This window comes from Mastigoproctus giganteus, chromosome 8, assembly GCF_048544385.1.
Source record: "Mastigoproctus giganteus isolate SK-2022 chromosome 8, ASM4854438v1, whole genome shotgun sequence".
Lineage (NCBI taxonomy): Eukaryota > Metazoa > Arthropoda > Arachnida > Uropygi > Thelyphonidae > Mastigoproctus > Mastigoproctus giganteus.
The window spans coordinates 29,950,399-29,972,490 of record NC_143582.1 but is presented as its reverse complement, the minus strand read 5'-3'; the positions used below and the strand labels follow the sequence as shown (position 1 = coordinate 29,972,490).

General features: G+C 36.1%; 1 long non-coding RNA gene across 2 annotated transcripts in view; it reads right to left on the bottom strand.

Annotated features, from left to right (window-relative positions):
• The window catches only part of LOC150081401 (uncharacterized), a 161,881-nt gene that overhangs the window by 97,255 nt on the left and 42,534 nt on the right, over positions 1 to 22,092 (bottom strand). For both annotated transcript variants that reach the window (XR_016547271.1, XR_016547270.1), the window contains one exon: positions 11,068 to 11,103. This is a non-coding gene — a long non-coding RNA (uncharacterized LOC150081401). The remainder of the gene's footprint in view (positions 1 to 11,067; positions 11,104 to 22,092) is intronic.

Below are 22,092 nucleotides of genomic sequence, written 5' to 3'. Positions count from 1 at the left end.
TGTTGTTCCACATGCACCAGGGGTCCAAGTTCCTGCCAGTGAAACATGATCCACACCATACAACCACCTCCACCTCAACTGTGCAGTACTACACTCAGGGTAGTGAAGAATGAAAAACACCTGGGGGTAATTGTGCAGTCAGATATGAAGTTTTCCGAGCATTGGAAACTGCCAGAGAAGCTCAAGGGGTCTTGTCAATCATATACAGGAATTTTGCTAGCAGGCATAAGGAGGTGGTTAGGTCACATCTCAAGTACTGTATAGAGGTCTGGATTCCTCACTTTAGGAAGGATATAGATCTTCTAGAATGGGTGCAAAGAACAACAACCAGATTGGTGAAGGGAATAAAAGTGTTTTTTACCTAGAAAGGCTTCAGTTCTGCAAATTGCAGCGTCGAGAACCAGGCATATAGAGGGAAATCAGATTGAGCTGTTTAAAGACTTAAATGGATTGGATAAGCTGAATGCCAATGGTATTTTTTCTCTTGCTAAGACTACACACATGAGGGAGTTAGTTAGTTAGTTATTTGGTTTTTAGGAGCATTAGCAACTAAGGCCATATTGCTCCGGGATATGCGGTGGTCATTCCCTGACCTTTCCACATCCTCTGTATTTGGTGGTGACAGGCTCGAACCCCGGTCTAATCAAGAAGCATGTGCTATGCACTGCTGCTCCTTCCCACCTGGCTACGGAGGCGCCACATGAGGGAGCATAAATTCAAGTTAAGGAAGGATAGTTGCAGGATAGATATGCAGAAGTTTGCCTTTGGTCAGCAGGTGGTTGATTGTTGGAACAGGCTTCTGTCTGTTATTGTGGAAGTGGATGGGTTGAATAAATTCAAGGGAGAACTAGATAATTCTTGGAGGATATGTGGATGGGTGAACTGTGTTGGGATTTTTTTTTTTTTTTTTTTTTGGCTGATGCTATATTAGCTTGCTAACTTGCATCATTTGCCATTATTACTACAAATTTACCAAAAGAAGTTTCAGCTACATCACTACTGTATTCAAAGAAAGTTATTCATAATCAGAATTTGATTTGTTTAGCAATTATTCTTATGTACACAGTGTGCCAATTAAATAACAAGACTGACACTATTACAAAAAAAAAAAAGAATAACACTAACAGCAAAGTAAGGTTATATATTTTCAAAGTAGTCACCTCCGATGTGTACACACTATTTACACCTTTTATACAAGTTTTGAAAAGGCTCCTGGAACTCCTCTTCTGGTACCGCTTTCAGCTGGTCGGTCACTGCAGCCTGGATGTCCGCTATCGTCCCGTATCGCATGTTTTTATGGCTGTTTTCATTTTGGAGAGCAAAAAGTAATCTGTGGGGGGGCCAAATCCGAAGGATTGGGAGGGGGGGGGGGTTCAATGACCAGAATCGATTTTTTTTTGCCAAAAAAAAAACACTTGACTCTTTTCTCGTTCAAAACAATGAATGTGGTATAAAACAGGAACAAATTTTTCTCTTACCTAGATCTTCTTTTAGAATTTCTCGTACAGATTCCTTATTGCTACCGATCATCCCAGCAAGCAATCTTGTTGAAATAGATCTGTCTTTATATCTGACTGAGTAGTCACAATTTTTCTAACCTTTGTGACAATCTCCAGTGTTCGAACAGAGATTGGGCAGCCAGGTCACGGATCATCCTCTAACGACTCGCTTCCTTTACGAAAACGATAAAACCATTTAACACTCTTGGTCAAGACAAACATTTATTAGCATAAATTTTTTTTAAATCGTCGAAGGTTTCCACATTTCCCCAATTTACAATAAAATTTGATAACTACTCTGCTCCATTTTCAATTTTCTGATGACATGCACAAAACTACTCTTTCCGTCATAAATCACAAAATACTGACTGGACAAGTTTCAACTTTCACTCGTTGGAAAGAGCACACCCTAGGGTAGAGGTCCCAACCTTTCTCGGTTCATGGCTACATTAGTGTCACAGTCATTTTTTCATGGCGCTCCTGGGCCAAAAGAAAAACCTAACACAGTGGTTTTCGACCTTTTAATAATCTGATTCTGTGTTTGCATATACACACACACAGTTCCTTGAGATTCAACGGAGGTGTAGGCCTGCAGCGAACAGCCCTTTCCAGCTCATCCCAAAGATGTTCATTAGGAATGAGATCTGGAGGATGTGCGGGCGACTGCAGCAAAGAAAAGTCATTGTCGTGTTCCTGGAACCATTCCATAGTGATTCGGGCTTTGTGCACCGCCGCATTATCCTGCTGGAAGTAACCATCTGACTGAGGATAAACTGTTAACATGAATGGATGCACTTGGTCAGCAACAATGTGGCATTCAGACATGAAACTATGGGTATCAATGGACCCAACATGTGCCAAGAAAACATTCCCCACACCATAACACTGCCCCCACCACCTTGCACAGTCGTCGTCAGACGTGAAGGGTCCACGGATTCATGTTGTTTTCACCAAATTCTGAGCCTTCCATCAACATGATGCACTAGGAAATTCAACTCGTCAGACCAAGCAACTGTTTTCCAATCCTCGATAGTCCAGTGATGGTGTTGCTGTGCCCACAGGAGGCATGCTTTCTTGTTCTTCACTGATAACAAAGGTACGCAATGTAGCTGTCGGCTGTTGTAGCCAATTCGTAACAAAGTGTGACTAGTGGTCCGTTGTGATAATTTGTTCTGCGCACCAAGGTTGCATTCTGATGTGATGTGCAACATTGTGGCCTGTTTGCTTGCACAATTCTAGCCGTCCTCCTTGACCTCTCTCATCAACAAGCGATTTTCTTCCACAGGAGTGCCGTTGAGAGGAAGTTCTCTGTTCGTTGCACCATTCTCGATACACCCTTGAAACTGTGGTGTGTGAAAAGTTCAGGAGAACTGCCGTTTCAGAGATGCTTTGTCCAGCACATCTTCCACCTACTACCATGCCACGTTCGAAGTCCTTTAGATCACTCCTTTTCCCCATTCTTGCTACGGTTTGTACGCTTAATTGAGACTAGATAGGTTGTTCTGCTGCATTTATATCCACAACTTTGGTCATGTGACTTGCAATGTTTGGGACAAACCATTTGTGTGCACAGCAGGGGTGTACCTAATAAAGTGGCAGCACAGTGTATATAACATTAAAAAAAAAAAAAAATATATATATATATATATATATATATATATATATGTTATATGATAGTTATTATAATAATATAATTATAAACAAAATTACAATTCATAATACAAATTATATATACTTATAAAATAATTTTATTCTTTATATAGAGGTAATAAATAAACATCAATTACAGATCACTACAAAATTAAAAAGATACAGTTCAATACAATGGATACCGTATACCTTTTTATAATGGAATAAATATATAAATTTCAAAAAAAAAAAAAAAAAAGTTTGAGTAACTTAAAGCCAAATTACATGGCACCCCTGGAATGTTGTTGTGCACACTGGTTGAAAACCACTGCTCTAGGGGATCTAATCGTACTATTTTGGCCTTTTATGTTAATACTAAATGCAGAACGTATGCAGTCTTGTTATTTAATTGGTGCACTATGTAGAGTGTGCTATTAACAAGATGTTTTATATTATTATATAAAAAAAATTTTTTTGTTGTTTTTTTCTTCTGGAAAACCATGTGAAAGTTACACACCACTAGACTTTTAGCACTTGTAAAACATTAACACACAATGCATGTGTTCCTGGCACATGTTGCAGGTAACAAACACTTGAATTCAAAATAAAAAGTGAACACTACACCAGATAGTTTTAAAATGCACTATTTTATTTTTTCTTGCAAAATTGCAACCCCCATATAACACAGTACTTCTACTACGATTTTGCTCTAAATCGATTGATAGATTGCCGCAATCCTCACACAACACAGTACTTATATAACACAGTTTTGCTCTAACATGGTTAGAGAATTTTGGTAAACCTTGCATAACAGGGTATTTTTGAACTTCAGAGTATTTTTGAACTTTTGTTTTGAACAACAAAACCCTATTATGTTGGATGTAATTTTTCAACATTTCCACTCTTTTTGAATCCCCCACTGTTGAGACGTTAGTAAAAAAAAAAAAAAAAAAAAAAACCCCCGAGAAATTCGTGTATTTTATTTTGTTAGGAAATTTCCATATTACATTCTGTGCTACAACTTGTGGAAAAATCTAGATTTCAGTTTTATTACTACTGGATAGCACACCAGGCCATCCAAAAGATTTAAGTTATCCAAACGTTGAAGTTATGTTCCTACTGCCACAGTTGTACTGGGTTAATTCAATTTCTGTCATTCAGCCATTCAATCGGTGTTTCCCAACGTGGGTCCCATGCCTCACACGGGGGAAATTTGATTGTTCAGGGGGGAAATTCAAAAATTGCTCGTCTAAAGTTTAAAACAACCACCTACTATGATTTAACTTGTACAAAAGAAGAATTGTTGGTATCTCAATTTGAAATAAGCATTCGTTAAATGTTGTACTTTCTATAGAGCCGCACTTGAAAGTTTGGAGTAATATCAACTACAGTTTGTCGGGAAAGTTTTTTTTTTTTTTTTTTTTTTTGATTTGGTAGTTGTTGGCGCATCGGCTTCTGTGGCCATATTGCACCTCCCAAGGTTTTTGCAGTACTTTGATCCAAGCCCGAGGCGGGAATCGAACCCGCGACCTTTGGGTTGCCAGGCAGGTACTTTACCTACTCGGCTAGCCCGGTCGGCTTGTCGGGAAAGTATTGCTTACTGTGCCTAGTGAAGGAATAGTACGTACTGTATTGGACGATTGCTTATGGCATGTGCAATGCGCAAGCAAAGTGGTTGTCTACTGTAGCCTACCGCAAACTCCGCATGTTATATGAAATAGGTAATTCCTTTCATATGCTCGTTTGGGCGTCGTGACTGTACATTTGGGTATGTTTGGCGATCTCAGATTAAAATAAAAAAATACTTTGTCTGCGCACAGAATTATTATTAATGAAGAACCGTATAGTGCCCTTATCTCATTCTTGACAAATTAGACTTATTTGCTTGTTCACAGAGACCACAGGTTTAATAGCCCGAATTCAGTAATTTGAGAAAGACCGCACCTAAAGAAAGACATCGAGCTTCTTGAAAGGGTGCAAAGACGGGTAACTCGCCTGGTGAGATCGGCAAAAGGGCATCCTTATGAAGAAAAGACTTCGAATATGTGGGTTGCAGAGTTTGGAAACTAGACACCTTAGAGGAGATTTGATTGAGGTGTTTAAGACTCTGAGAGGCATCAGTAAAATGAATGAGGACAAAATTTTCAAGATTATAAATGATGCTAGAACTAGGGGACATAAATTCAAGTTATGGGGGAAAACGTTTAGATTGGACTGCAGGAAGTTTTATTTTAGCCAGCGAGTTATAAATTTCTGGAATAAGTTGCCTTCATGGGTGGTAGAGGCCAACAGTTTGGGGAAATTCAAAGGTCATCTGGATAATACTTTCGGGTAAGGGAAGCACATAGGATGATAGGTTTAATTTCCTTTTTTTTTTGTTTTTATCATTGTTTTGTTCGGATTTTTTTTTTGTTTGTTTTTTTTTGGCTGGTGCAGCATAAGCCATAGGTGTTCTTGCACCATGCGGCCATTACTAATACTAATTTGTGTGATTTATTCATTCAAAAAGCATACTAATAATTAATTTTGATATATTAAAATAAAATTAAATTAACTTTAATGGATAGTTTATTTTTAGTTTTTGATTTATCTTATATTTATTTCTTTCAGTTGCACAGTAAAATGAGTAGTGCAAGTAAAAAAAAGTTCGTCAGTATTCAGAGGAATACTTAAAATTTGGTTTCATACCCGCTGTTCACGATCAAAGGTCACCTTTTTGTCTTTTATGCCAATAATGCTTGACCAACAAATCAATAAAGCGAGGTCGTCTTGAGGCGCATTTGAAGGGGAAACATAATGCTCATGTAAATTCAGATTTAAATTACTTTCAAACTTTAGAGAAGAATTTTGAAAAAAAGAGCAACATTATAAAGTCTCTGTTTATTGCTCATACTGCAACTGTCAATCGTACTCTTGAGGCTAGTTATGAAATTTCTTTACTCAATGCTAAATCTGGGAAAAATCATACTATAGGAGAGAATTTAATAAACCATCAATATCAGCATTTCTTAAAACAGTTCTGGAAAAAGATGACAAAGACGTGAAAGCTATGCCACTCGATAACAATACTGTTAGCAGAAGAATAGATGAAATGAGTGAAGATATTGAAATATGACTTGTTAGAAAGCTGAAAACAAGAAAATTCTCAGTGCAAATGGATGAATCAACTTTGAGAGACAGTGAAGCCGTACTGATAACTTGTGTAAGATATACTGATAAAGGTAATTTTGCTGAAGAAATATTATTCTGTAAATCATTAGAGAGCACCACTACCTCCAAAAATATATATGATAAGCTAAAAAATTACTTATATGACAATAATATACCAATTAAAAATATAACATCTTGTGCTGCAGATGGTGCTCCTAATATGATGGGCAAGAAAAATGGCTGCTTAAAATTGATGAGATGAGAATCCAGAAATGCTTCTTGTGCATTGTGTTATTCATAGGGAAAACTTGGTAGCTAAAAATATTTCGCCTGTTCTTAATGAAGTACTAAAATCAGTTATAAAGTGTGTCAATGCTATTAAAGCTAATGCCAAATGTGAGCATCTCTTCAAGCTTTTTTGTGAAGAACAAAATGCAGACCATGTGAGACTTTTACTTCGCACCGAAGTAAGGTGGCTCTCGAAAGGGAACTGCTTGAAAAGATTTATGGAACTACAGTAAACTCCCGCTATTCGCGGTATCTGTATTTGCAGTCGCTGATTTAATATAAAATGAAACCTAAAAAAATTGAATTTTAAATCGCCGTGAACATTTTCCGCCAAAAAAAAAAAAAACATGGGCGTGGCTAAAATTATCTTTCCCGGTCAAAACAGCATAACTCCTTTATTAACACTAGCAAAACTGGTGATAGCACTGGCGGGATAAGTTTTTTAGCTAGCAAAGGCACTGGTTTGAAATTTCTAATAAATATTACATTTAATATTAAATTGTTTCTTATTTTCATTTCAATGCCTTATGCTTGCATTTCACTATGTACTGTCTATGTACATAGTCATATTATGAAGGTACATATAATACATAGACAAAATTTTAGACTAGTTTTTCTTATATATTTCGTACTTTGGAACGGAACCCCTTTATTACTATGGGAGCCATAACTCAGTATTCGCGGCATTTCTCAGGAAGGTAACCCCCGCGAATAGCGGGGGTTATAATAGTATCAAATACAGTAAACCCCCGCTATTCGCGGGTTTACTGTATTTGATACTACTAGTGACTTTTTAAGTGACAAACCTGAAATGAAGCATCTGTTAACGGTCGATGGTAAAGCATTTGTGAGTTATTTAGCTGATATCTTTGAAAAACTAAATATATTAAATAAACAACTTCAAGGAACAAATAAAACTCTCGTTGATGCAAAAGCGAAGATATTTGGTTTCATTACATTTATTGAATTATGTCAAAAATATATTTGTAACAAAAATTTTGAACAGTTTCGTTGCTGCAAAAATGTGAAGTGACTGATACCGCTGTACTTGTTATTGTCGATCATCTGAAAATTCTGTCAGCTGATTTAAAAGAAAGGTTTTCTGATTTAAAACAAATTGATTTTCCAACCTGGATGATGCAACCAATGTTAGTGGATTTGTCTGATGTATCAATGCAGTACCAATCTCAGAAATGCAAAATTATGAGTCAGTTAAAACTTTATTCAATATAAAAGGAGCGATGGAATGGCTTTGAGATGAAACAGAAATTAAATACCCAAATTCAACCAACTTTGCAAGAGAGCTATTGTTACCGTTTCCATCTTCATATTTAGCTGAATGTGGATTTAGTGCCATAAATGATTTGTTACTAAAGAAAAGAAATCGACTGGATATCACAAAACGGGGAGACTTGAGACTGAAGCTGACTAAATTGGAGCCCAATATAAAATCTCTCTGCGGCAAGCATCAAGCACAAGGGTCTCACTAAATTTAGTGCTCACATTGACTTCACATGGAATGTCGAAATTATTAAACAATTAAATAATAATTATTAAAAATTAAAATATTATAGAAAAATCTTTCATATAAATTATTTTGTACTTGAATTTTAGTTGTCTATTATATGTTTTGAAAATTTACTGACTGTTTTTTTTTAATAATTTACTAATGATTTCTTCCTAAAACCTAAATCTTGTGTCCTGAACAAGTTGTAATTAGGCTTCATTTAGGGAATAATTCAATTTTTGAATATAAAAAATATGTATATGTTACATAGGGGGCATCAGAATTTTAGAAAGACTTAGGTGGGGCATGGTAAAAAAAAGGTTGGGACACACCGCATTAGATCATCAGCCATTCAGCCTTTAAAACTCATTACAGCAGAAAATCATTACAACAGATTTTGGAAAAAACTGATTCCGAATCTATTGAAGTAATGGAGGCATGGAAACATTTCTCAATTGTGGACTGTATCAGAATTAGAGCTTTATTGCTGAAAGAAGTAAAACTGTCAACATTAAATGCGTGTGGAAAAATGTATGGACAGAGTCAGTTCATTCATGAAATATGATCGAACAGGCAGAAAATGGAATCAGTGCGATAGAACTTGCTACATCGGTAGGAGGGGAAGGTTTTAATGATATGACTACTGAAGCCCTCATGGGTAGAACAGTTGATAGAATCGTCCTCCTCCCCACACCGGGTGGAAGACACCTGAGTTCAAATCCCGTCAATGAAGGGACGAATTTTATGGGTCTTTTTTTACAAAGTGGCTGAGTTAGTCGGGCTCAGGCAAGGGTAGCAGGCTTTTTCTCCCAGAAACTCGGGTTTTTCGTCCAGCAAAACAGAAAATCAACCTCAGGACACATACAATTTTTATATACAATATACACAGAGTAACATGGCCTTAGTCATCTATGCTCCCAAAAAAATAAAAAAACATATGATTAGAAGCCGTTCGGGAATTACTGGTAGAAGAAGATGCCGACGTAGCGGATTTGGTGGAAATGGCATTGGAGGCAAAATCAAATCAATTCAGATGATGATTGCGCAGATGAAAATTCTAAACTCCCAAATTTTACACTAAAAAGCATACAGGAAGGCATAAAGTTAGCGGAGCAATTAGAATCTTATTTTTTGAATGCATGATTGAAAGGAGCCCAAAGTTCAAAAGGAGCTTCAAAAATGCTTAGTTCCATACGATGAAATTCACAGATTTATCAAGCAAAAGCAAACAAACCCAGATTACTGATATTTTAAAGAGAGCAGAAGATACAAGAAATCTAGAATGGTGTATTTATGTTAGTTTGTTAACATTTTGTTAATGAAATAGTGTATTTCTGTTGGCTTTTGGAACATAACCCCCCCCCCTTTTGTACTTTTTCTTAGTCCCGTATAACACAGTTTTGCACAACACAACATTTTATTGGAACCTAATAACAGTGTTATACGAGGGTTACCTGTATTCAAAAAAATTAATGCTAGGATTCCCTTTGTAGATGTCTTCATTTGTCAAAGGCTTTGCCATAATGTTATGGTATTGTACTTTATTTTAACTGTTAAGTTAAACTTTTTGTATATGTTAACTGTTCAAGACAGAATAAAATAGTACATCTTAAAACTAATATGAATGTTGGCACAGAGTGGTTAATCACGGTAATCTACTGGAATAAGACCTAGAAAAATTAGACAGATGGGCTGAGAAATGGTAGTTGAAGTTCAACATTGGCAAATGCAAAGTATGGGTAGCAGTAATTCCAGATAAATGTACTGTGTGGTGCCACACTCAGGGTAGTGGAGAATGAAAAAGACTTGCAGTAATGGTGCAGTCAGATAAAAAGTTCTCTGAGTAGTGTAGACAAGTTGCCAGGGCAGCTCATGGAGTTTGGTCAGTGATATACAGGAATTTTTCCAGCAGGGATAAGGAAGTGATTATCCCACTGCATAAGACAATGATTACATAAATTGTATGTATAAGTGTCTTATACATTGTATAAGACAATGGCCACATCTTGAGTATTGCACACACATCTGGAAGCCTCATTTTAGGAATCTGTTGGAACTGTTAGAGAAGCACAAGATTAGTGAGGGTGAACAGAGGGTTGCTCTTACCAAGAAAGGCAGAAAAAAAAAAAAAAAAAAAGAGGTAAACTGCAGCCATTATCAACCTACTGCAAGATGGAAGCCTCCTCAACAATTCATGCTGAGGGAAACAGAACCATAATCTGCCACGCTGGTCCAGTGTGGGTTGGCAGATCGACCATATTTAGCAGTCAGGGGCTTGAACCCGGGTCTACTCAAAGAGCATTTGCTACTGCACTCTCGCTCCTGACCGCTCAGCTACGGAAGAAAGGCAAAGGTTCTGCCAACTGCAAGATATGCAGACTAGGCACCTGTGAGAAGATATGATTGAAGTGTTTAAAACTTTTGAATGGATTGAGTAAGCTCAATGCAAATGGAATCCTTCCCCTTGCTCAGACTGTACACACAGGGAGGGGGGGTTGAGAAAGGATGGTTACAGGACAGATAGATGTGTGGAATTTTGCCTTCAACCAGTGGATAGATGACTGGTGGAACAAACTTCCATCAGGTGTTGCAAAAGTGGGTAGTTTGAATAAATTCAACAAAGAACTAGACAAACTATTAAAGGTTATGAGCAGATGAAATGTTTTCTTTTTTTGGTTGTTGTTTTCCATTTTTCATCACTTGCCACTACTAATATTAACCAATGTGTTTTGGTGCTTCTGGAATTCAACAGTACAATATGTTACAAAGAGTATATCAAAAAATGGATGCTTACATATCAACTTTAATAGCTTTGGTGGGGGAGAGGGGAGTATTTTTAAGTTTGTCCTAAATATAATTTGCCGTAAGTGGGAAGATTTTGAATTACCACGGTGCCTTGAGTGATATTTTAATTGAATTTAACTATGTATACTTTTATTTGAAAATCATTTCTTTAATTATTAGTCTCGTTATCACAAAAAAAATAATACATACCCTTGAAGGCTGAGGATGTTCACTAGTTGTCATGTTCTAAAAAACAAAAATGAAATTTATTATAATATAAAATTATCTTATATAACTAAAAATAAAAAAATTCATACATAAACACCAGCCTTTTATATTAAATACCAAAGCAGATTGAAAATAGAATTATTTAACACTTCTTTGAAAATTACAATATGCACCTAAGTATTACTGGAAAGTTAAGACTTAAAATAATATTTATATATCACAGAACACTGACCCATACATAAGGCTGCATGTCTAATAAAGCTTCAAGTTGTTGTTGTCATAGGAGTTTCTTGCGCATGGGTTAATTAGGCCTGCCAAAGTAAGTGAGGTTAGGTGTGATAACTGCTCTGAGAGCAATTATAACTGGTCATACATTTGAATTTTTTTCAGGTAGGAAAAAATTTGGAGAGTTTGCATCATTACCTATGATGCTGCTGAGTGACAAAGGTTCTTGTGGATTTGAGAGGGAGTTGAAAACAGGCTGTCAGGCATTGTTGAACAAGCAACATTCACTGAACAGGTGCCTTACAGATAGTGGTTGCAAGCAGTGCGTGCACTGCGGAGGATCATTTCCTGTGAGCAGAAACAGATGAATGAGGCGAGTGTGGCCTTTTCTGGTTCTGGCTAGGATTACTTCTTTTCTATTTTTAAAGAAGCTAGGAGTCCATAACTGTGGTTCAAGATTCAATCGAAATAGCTTGTTATGTGTGTGCTTTTCCACAGGTGTCCATTATTCCATACATATTTTCTATACACTGCATTTACAACCAGAATATGGGACCACATCATTTGTTGAGGCTATGCTGGGGGGATGTTTTTCAGCATCATCAGCACACTCATTTCCTGGAATGCCACTGTGACCTGGGATCCAAGAGAAGACAAGAGTCTGCTGATGCTTGCAAACATGTATCAGCTCACATCTTATGAGCTTTAACAAAGGATTGTAAGTTGAGGTGTTTTTGACAGCTAAGAAAGCATCTTGGAATCTGTATACTATACTTTTATTGATTGACAGGAGTGAAAGATTTTCCAGGGAAAGCTTAATGGCATGGAGCTCAGCAGTATAACTGCTGCATTTGGCTGGAAGTGAAATATTATTATTATTATTATTATTATCATTAGCCATATGGTACAAGGAAGCTTGAGGCTTATTCTGCACCAGCCAAAAAAAAAAATTTTTTTCCAAATTACCCCGAGAGAGAGAGAGAGAAGTAGAAATGAATCACCAAGAAAAAGAAGAATGATGATATCCAGCTCAGGACCCTGGGTGTGCCAAGCCCATACTCACCAGTTGTGAGCCCTATGAACAGATGTATTAGGGAAGACAGTAGCTGCATGCACTTTATTGCCAGGCTCTGAACCATCAGTGGCTATTAGAAAAGTGGGAATATAAACAAGATGTAGTTGTTGGATGTTAATATCTACTAGAGCTGGGGGGGGGGGTCCAGTTCTGTTAAATATGTGATGACATTATGAAAGTGAACAGTTCCAGCATTCTGATAGGTTCTGTAATCTGATACCAGTAGGTTCACTTGTTCTGGGTTTGTTTCCATAGTGGGTTGTCCATTGTGGATAATATGGCAGTAGCCAAATAGGATGAGTGGGAAAGCTTTTAATTTTAGCTGAGTAGTTATCAGTAACAACTTTCTTCTAATACTGAACATTTGAATTATATATTTAGCTATTTACTGAGAAAGGCATGCAGAAGAAAAAGAATGTCTGTGAGAGAGTGTGGAGAGAATCTGTTAGATGAGTCATTAATTAACCTAACTGCCCTAACTTCAAGCCTCCAATAAGCAAAATGGTGGTACCGAACCGGCTGATGAGTCACCGACCACCTAGTGTTGCTCAGTAACACAGAGGGCTGGCATTCCTCTGTGTGATGTGGGCACCATACCTCGACCCATTTATGTTGGTTTGCACCAGGATGGTCAACTAGTGTGCTAGGTGCCATATTTCAGGACTTGCACATGGAGGTTACACCTAGGATTATCAACAGCCACCATCGTGAAAGTGCAAGCAGAGGATTTGGCTGTCACAAATCAATCAGACTCTGCCAAAATTAGGTCCACTCACTTGACTTGAGTATCATCTGAATATCAGTTCTACCAGTGTTTTAGACATCCAGTTTGTAGCAAGAATAGTTTGGCATAACTGAGAGAATGTCTGCGACAGCCTCAAGGACGGCTGGATTGTTGAATTGGGTTGTAAATAAAACAAAAGGGTACAGAGTAGCTAAAATTGGTGTTACCAAACAGTTACAACAGTGATTTCAACATTGTTAAGTACAAATTTCTGATTGTTCTACTCATAATATAGATTGTCATTGGTGGTAGAACTGTCAGATGTAGATCTTAAATGTCAACAAGTTGCATGGGCATTGTCATTGTCATACTATAAACATCCCCATTTTGAGATCATCATGTTTGGCCTGTACTGCACATGTAATTCTTCAGATAGCATGGCTTGAAATTTCTCCAGCTTTGATGAGTTGGAATAATGCTACATTTCACTGGCAAACTTAATTGCAACTGAGAGTAATGCACCCATGACCATCTCCAACCATTATATGGTATAGTAAATTGTCACAGCCAGTAACATAAACATATATCAACTTGTTTTAGACGAGTGTTTCATCCATCTATAGCCTACCTATTTGACTTGTTCCTCACACAGATGTCTGAGTCTAATCTTTGAATATCCTTAAGTTATCCATCCCAAACACCCATGGGGTAACTTATTCCAGTAATTAATAACCCACTGGTTAAAATAAAACTTTCTACAATCCAGTCTAAACCTCTTCCCTTGTTGTTGAAAATTCCACCTTCAATCATTTTATTTTCATCTATCAGAGTCTTACACACCTCAGTCAAGTCTCCTGTAAAGTGCCTGGTTTTCATGCTCTATAGCCCACATATTAAAAATCTTTCCTAAAATGGATACCCTTTTACTGATATCACCAAGCATGTTGTCTGCCTTAGGGTGCTTACATGTAGAACGCAGGTGACCGCTTACTTGGAAACAGCAGCCTAAATGAACAATGTAAGTCAACGGGAGTGCATACAATAAGAGCGTGTGGACAGCGGCATCGCTTCTTGTTTTAATCCCCCAGCTTACCTCAACAATTAAAGCTTACTGGTCTCAAGGAAATACAGATGTCACTCAACTGGGTACGCGTTGTTCACACCTCTGATATTAATCTGGCCTTCAGGCAATTTTTAGAACTGCTTTTGCTGTAGAAAGCACGAATTCACGGAAATGTAGAGAAAACTTGTAATCCAAAAGTTTTAAACATGGATACTGAAATTTTGATTTCAGACTGACTTTTAGGGATTTTTGTTAAACGTGCAATATGGGATAAAAGTGTCAAACTGCATTAAATACCATGGAGAAATGCTGATAAAAAACAAAATAAAAAAATATACACAGTATATAAAATAATAAAAAAAATACCATTATATTTTTTTATTTTCTCAAAGTAACAACAGTTCTTTCTTTTCTTCTTATATTTATTTGTAAAGTGCTAATAAATACCGTATGTAGAAATAGTCGGTCAGTCAGTGTTTTTATTATTTGAAATGGAAACAGCGTTTCTCTATTCGTTCTAAATATTTAGAAACTTCCAATTCGTTACATAAATTATGATATTCAAAATTTTGCCTACTGTAATGTACAGACATTGGGTATGCCCATCAGTTCCTTATTGTTTTCAATCTTGAAAAAAAAAAAAAATTAAATAAATAATCGTTATGACAACGAAGAAATAGTTTTGGAATATCTAAATTGAACTTTTCATTACTTCAGTTTCTAGATTTATACTTATTGTTTCTAAAAACATCACATTAAATTTTATTATCATTGAAAACAATAAGAAACTTTTTTTAAAAAAGTTTCTTATTGTTTTGCTTTGTACAACAAATTGCAGCCTGCACGGTGCGTAAAATATGCATTATATTTTAAATGAAGACAGTAACTGATAACACCCGTCGGTTCATATTTCCTTCCTTCTAATTAATCTCGGTTTTCCTTCTGCAGTTAACATTAAATGAAAATTAATTAATATGAAAAATGTATGTTGTATGATTTACATTACTAAGCTATACCTAAAAATCACTGATAATCATCCAAATTTAATCCGTTAATGGAAAATGTGATTCATCCCCCTGTCCACCAAGTCACGCGAGACAGTGGGGGTCCGCAAAAACGTATCGAAATTAGTTAGTGCTGGTTGTGCTGACCCACCTGCTTGCTTAAATGAATTTTTATTTAAGCTCGCTGGTTGTGGACGCCACACATTCATTGCAACATGGACAGTCTTTTCTAAAATATAACTGAAAGTTTCTAGATTCATTCTTAAATATATAAAAAATCTCTCTTCATGCTGTTTCAATTCTTTAAATAAATGGTGATATTCACCAATTTTTTTTCTATTGGAATTTAACGGGTGCACGCCTATTCTTCGTCTATTCATTTAAAAAAAAAAAAAAACGTTTTCCATGAGGATTGGTTCTTCATCTGAAGAACTGGAACTCGATGACATGTAAGAGTACATTCTTCTCAATTCACACATGACGACAGGATTATTTTCTGGCTTTGTTAACCACTTAAATTCTGTTGTTCCTAGCAAACTAGGATTGCTATTTGTAAATTTTCAACCAATCGCCAACATGGCTTGGAACGCAGTAACTTAATTGTGGACCAATCAAAAGTTAAAAATAATTATTAAGGGATTATGATGTTTGATTGTAAAAAACATGACTAACAACATTTTTTAATTTAGGTTTTTGAAAACTTCGAGTGCCTTCATCCAAATGCATATCAACAACGAAACAGCCTGTATATGATTACAGATGACATAAAAATTAATTACAGCAGAAACTCACAATTACAATTAAAAAAAATCACTATATATTTCTATAACAATTTGTCGATTTATGTACGCAGTGCGTTACATAAATATATATAACTAGTGGTCAGGCGTGCGGGTGCATAAGTACACATGCCTTGAGTGAGGTGGTGTTCAAGCCCGTGACTGTTGAATACGGTGCTGTTTCTTGTATTCTGTGTATCTTGTAAACTCCTCTGACTGTTCAGTCGTCCCGGAGTATAAACAGAAAATTTATTTATTTATGTATATATATACACACACATATATATATACACATATCTTTAAATTAAAATATATATTAAAATATCTTTAATACTTTGATATATATATATATATATATGAAATCTATTTTATATTAAATATATATTGTATGAGGTACAGAAGTATATAACCGGGTTAATATTTGTATTACGCTGTTTTTTTTTTTTTTTTGGTTTTTTTTATAATTATTTTGTGTAGACTGTATAATCGAAAATCGATGATATTTGATTATATGACCAAATTATGAATTTTAAGGAATTTTTCAGAGAAAAAGATGATAATTGGGCAAGAAAATAAATATACATTTCATTTCAATATATATATATACACTTATAATTGAATAATGTTTGAAATAATTAGAAACTGAATCTTACATAAAAAAAGGGTAAAACATACATCAGAGGCAGCAAAAAGCATTTTCCTCTACATGACGCTTGAGATTTAAACTTAAATGAGAATAATGATAAAAAATGGCATGGCAAGACAGAAGAGCGAAAATTGTGAAATTATACATAATGATCAAACCAACAGGGAGGGAAGAGAATAAAATTATTCATTTTTCGATTTGTAGCTATGCTACCTCCTCTCATCTTTCCAGTTTTTTTTTTTTTTTTCATTCTCCTCAACTGTTATTAATACATAACGCGTATTTATGTGTAGTAACTTCTGAACACTTCGCAACTTTAGTGTTTTTTTTTCCCCTTCGATAAATTTTTAATTCTTCCCCTGCAGCAACATTATTTCCTTCCTCTTTCAATTATTTAAGCGCTCATTCCAACGAATATTTAATCGAATGTCCTGCAATGGGCATTAGTAAACAACCCACTCCCTCTCTTTTCCCCTAATTATTTATCTTTTGATAAGTTTTCAAAATTACATAATTTGAAAATTACGGGACACCCACTGAATTGCAGGAAGAGATAATCGAAAATTTTACGGTAGCGGTTTTACCCGAGAGCTAAAGGGATTAATGTTCCACAATACAGTAGCGCCCGTAAAACCTACCCCAGTGAGAAGTTGCACCGGTCACTGCTTTCTGTGTGTTCATACCCAGTGAGAAGCTTTAGCTGCATGTCGCTACTGGTTCCAAGTAAGCAGTCACCTGCGTTCTACGTGTAAGCACCCTTAGAAACTTTTCAAAGACAGGTAACTGTAATACCACGCTTGAATACAATATTCCAATGGTGGTCTTGCAATTACCTTATACAGTAAGGTTATGACTTCTTTATCTCAACAAGTAAATCATCAATAGGACACCACTGCTACACTGCTTAGAGAAATTCATGTCCAACCTTATCATAACTCAAATCGCTTTCTTCCTTTACAGCTTTCAGCTCAACCCCATCAAGTGTATAAGTTATGTTATTTTGGGGTTGCTATTCCCCAAGTGTAAGTAACAGTCATCTAGTTGATTTAAAATTTTCTTCTCCATAGCGAGTTTCCTTTCCACTTTCAGCAAACCAATATCACCCATAATAAGACACACACTTGACAGTTCATTCCTGTTTCATGTAGATCTCATCATAAACTTTGCAATTCATCTGATCTGTATATTACTACTACTACTCTCATTATACCTTTGCTTTCAACTATGTCACACCACACAGATTCTATACTTGCATGTATAACTTCTGAATCTGGGGCAGGAGTCTGAAAAATATGGCATCTCATATATTTCACTATAACCTCACTGGTCACGGGGATTATATTCCAAAGATGTCCATGAACGGCAAATTCATGAAAATCAGGATTAAGGATCCAGTTTTTGGCTCAAAATATTTTTTTATATAATATATTTTAATAGTGTATTAATAATATATTTTACATATTTGTGAAAATCAAGGTCTGGTTTTTTGATATTTTTGAATAAAATATGTTTTAGTACAGGCAACCTCCATATAACACGGTACGTCTACAACACAGTTTTGCTCTAACATAATTGATAAATTGCAGAAATCCTCGCATAACACAGTTTCACTCTAACACGGTTTGAAAATTGCGGGAAACCTCGTAACATGGTATTTTTGAGCTTTTGTGCTAGGAAAACCCTGCTATTATGTTGGATGTAATTTTTCAGCGTTTCCATTCTTTTTTGTGAATCCCCGCTGTTGACTCGCTAGTCATTATCGCCTTTGTGATATTTTTCTAAAGCACATTTCTGGAGGTCACTACCATAAAACAATAAAAACAATTTGCAGTTCCCAGTTTATTGGTCAGAGTTAGAGTAATCAATTATAAACGGGTAGTAAACTTGATCTTTTTGCATTTGCTATAGTAACGATAGCTGGAATCCTATGAGTTTTCACATTATTATGATGAAATGTGTTTCCCCTTCCATGAAATATTCAATCATATAAAAAACATAAATTTTCAGAACCTCATTACTCTGTATCTCAATTGTGCGTGCCGTGTTCTTTGTTATTAATTGCTTATCATTTTTACTGTTTTAAATTTTACAACAAAAAAAAAAAAGTCAGTGAACAGAAATATCAATTAATTAGCATGTACATATTATAGTACATATTAATTAAGCTATGCCAGTAAGCGTAAATTTATTTTTATTTTGCTAACTGGAAAATATTTTTCCGATTTTCATGTATCGTTTAACTTTTTTAATTGGTAAGGTAATAAAGTTAAATTTGTGCTTTATATCTTTAAAGCGAGGCCCACTGTATTTTGTTGGGAGATCCCTGGGTTGGGTTCTGCACTATTGAACTTGTGCTTGTTTGAGACCATAAAAATTGTGACTTCGAAGTGTGCAGTTCGTGACTTTTAAAAAGAGAAGGTACACGAAATCTAGATGCTGCAGAAGAGATTGTGCTTAGCAGCGATGAAGAAAATTAAATGAACGTATATTATCTGACATATAAGTATCACAGTTTGTAAGGTAAGATATTTGTTCAGTTAATACTATTTAAGTTACTACTATTATAAAAATAAAGTTAAAATATTAAGTTATTACTACTATAAAAATTATGTTTCCGATAGTTATAAAAAAAAAAAAAAAAAAGGTGTACTTTGGTTAGTTTGTTTGTTTGTTATTTGGTTTTTAGGAGCATTAGCAACTAAGGCCATATTGCTCCGGGATATGCGGTGGTTATTCCCTGAATGACCTTTCCGCATCCTCCGTATTTGGTGGTGACGGGCTCGAACCCCGGTCTAATCAAGAAGCGTGTGCTACGCACTGCTGCTCCTTCCCACCTGGCTACGGAGGCGCCCTACTTTTGTTAGCTTTTGGAACATAACCCCCTTTTTGTACTGGTTCTTAGTCCCTTATAACACGAGATTTTGTAGGAACCAAACTACCATGTTATACGAGGGTTGCCTATACTATTAATATATTTTATACATACTGGCTAGTCACTAGTTCTGCCAGCTATACACAGAGTAGAAATTTACTGCATCTAATTTAATAATATTACAAAATAAATGTAGCTTATTTATATTAACTTGCACATACAAACTCCATCAGCAACAAGGATTAGATCCATGTTTACTAGAAGTCTAATTTTTTTGCATTTTTATATCATTCAGGGATAAAGAATAATTATAATTAGTAGACAGAAGTATTACACTAAAGTTAGATATTGGTAATAATCAATTTAGAAAATCCATCTCATAACACCCAGGGCCAAGTCCAGCCATTTCACTGCCTAAGAGAATATATTAAGGTGCCTACTTTATATGTTTCTGTAAAAGTCCAAGATCTACCAAATCCTAGGATTTATACCAATTTGTTTTGATAAAAGCCTGAAATTCAGACTTTTACCCCAAAGTGAATTGGTAAAAGTTCAAAATATCAAACCCAAAATACAAAAAAAGTTCCACATCAATGGTTCATTCCATTTTTGATTCTTAAACAAGGTGTGGGGGGGGGAGATATATTTGCTATTCCTGCATGTAAAGTTGCTTGGGTAAAATATGCACTATATTCGGAGCACCTAATACACAGTACTTCAGTCATAATAATGGAGTGACTCACTAATGCAATTATCAAATGGGTTTTTACTAATATAAACACTAATGTTTACTTTAGTGTTCACATTAGTAAACACTAACCCCGTTTTTTAGTTCTTCCAGTGCCAACACATTTGTATCCAAGCGGATTGGTGAGAATGTTTAGTTGTCTGGTATTGCAGAACTGCATTTCAACAAGGCAAATGTAGTCAAAGTCAGCCATCATCATGCAGGTTTGTAACATGGGAAGCCTGTTGGAAATGCTTCGAACGTTCTGGAAAAAACACCGCACGCTGCCAATCACTTGTCTCAGAGAAGGGGAGGATTTGGTTGCTACTGTGACGTTTCAGAAGGGCCATTTGATCTTGATTTTATCATCCACCTATCCCTGTATGGTTTGACCAGCGGCCCTGCCGGCCAATCCTGAAAATTCAGTAGCAACGAGGACTGTCCCATTGGGCACAGAACTCTTTCACCGAATCGCAGAAAAAGAAGAATCTATTTCAAAGTTATTAAGAAAGACACCTCTAACAATCATCACAATTACCAAAGAAAACCTCATGAAAGCCATAAATGAACTTCCTAATAAAGCAACTGTTGGTCCTGATAACCTCCCTCTTTTCATGGCAAAAATCAGCAGCCCTTACATTATTAAGGTGTTGCATCACACTTTCAATGAAATCATTCAAAAAGGTACTCTCCCCTGTATATGGAACAGCTACATAGTCAGGCCCATTCCCAAAATAAAGAAACCAAAAAACACCAAAGACTATAGATCCATAGCCATAAGTTGCCCCATCCTGAAAATTGAGAAGACCCTTCTCTCAGGTCACACCCAACATTGCTTCAGGCATTGTCCTCTGCACCTACACTCTGTCTTATCTGGATGAGCAACTGTCACAAATCTCCTTGAGACCCTTTTCCAGATGCAGAAAGCTCTCAACAATAAGGAACAGCTCGATATTATCTTCCTAGACATATCTGCAGCTTTTGACAATATCTCAATAATGGCTCTGGAACAAATTTTATCTTTCTACTTCAAAATACAAGGCAATCTCCTGAAGATTTTATGTAACATTCTGAAGGAAAGATGCCTCATAATCTGTAATGATGATTTTATTGTACATTACTCCATTTCGCAGGGAGTGCCACAGGGAGGCATTCTCTCCTCACTGTTATTTGCTGCAGCTCTGGAACCATTTTTTGCAACCCATAAAGACAACTTTATATGCTAATGACCGAAATTCTTTGTCAAATCTAAAGATCTACAAGTTAAGCAAACAAATCAACAAGCCAATAACACAATAAATGAATTGGAGCATTACCTCGACTGTATTGGACTACGTTTAAACCCAAGCAAACCTGACCAGATGACAATTACAAAGAAAAAGAGCAGGAACAATATCTCTATGCTGGTAAGTGGATGTGGAGTTCCAAAGTTTTAGCTTTGATTACATCAAAGCTAAAACATATGCAGCACTCTGGGCTGCCAAACAGGAGTTAATTAACATTAGAAACCCGGATCTTGTTAAAAAGTATATCTTGAAATGTATACTTCCCATCCCACTGTATGCTTCACAGATTTGGTCCTCTGCCCCACCGAGCAATTTGAAAGCTTTCCTAAGTATTGAATACTGGCTCTTGAGATGGCTGAACAGGATCTCGAATCACCCATTTACTAACTCTAGAGCCATCCTACTTTCCAATCTCAGCATGCCACCCTGGAAACAGACAATTCACACAAGAAACATTTTCACATTATCCCAACTGCTAACAGGAAGATTAGACTTTCCCAGTATTGACGGCTTGTTTCACTCAGGTTGAGAAGTCACCAGATTGCTGGAACAAGACATCCTCTTCAAAGCAACTTAAAAAACCTGGACAGCCTAAATCGCTTTTTT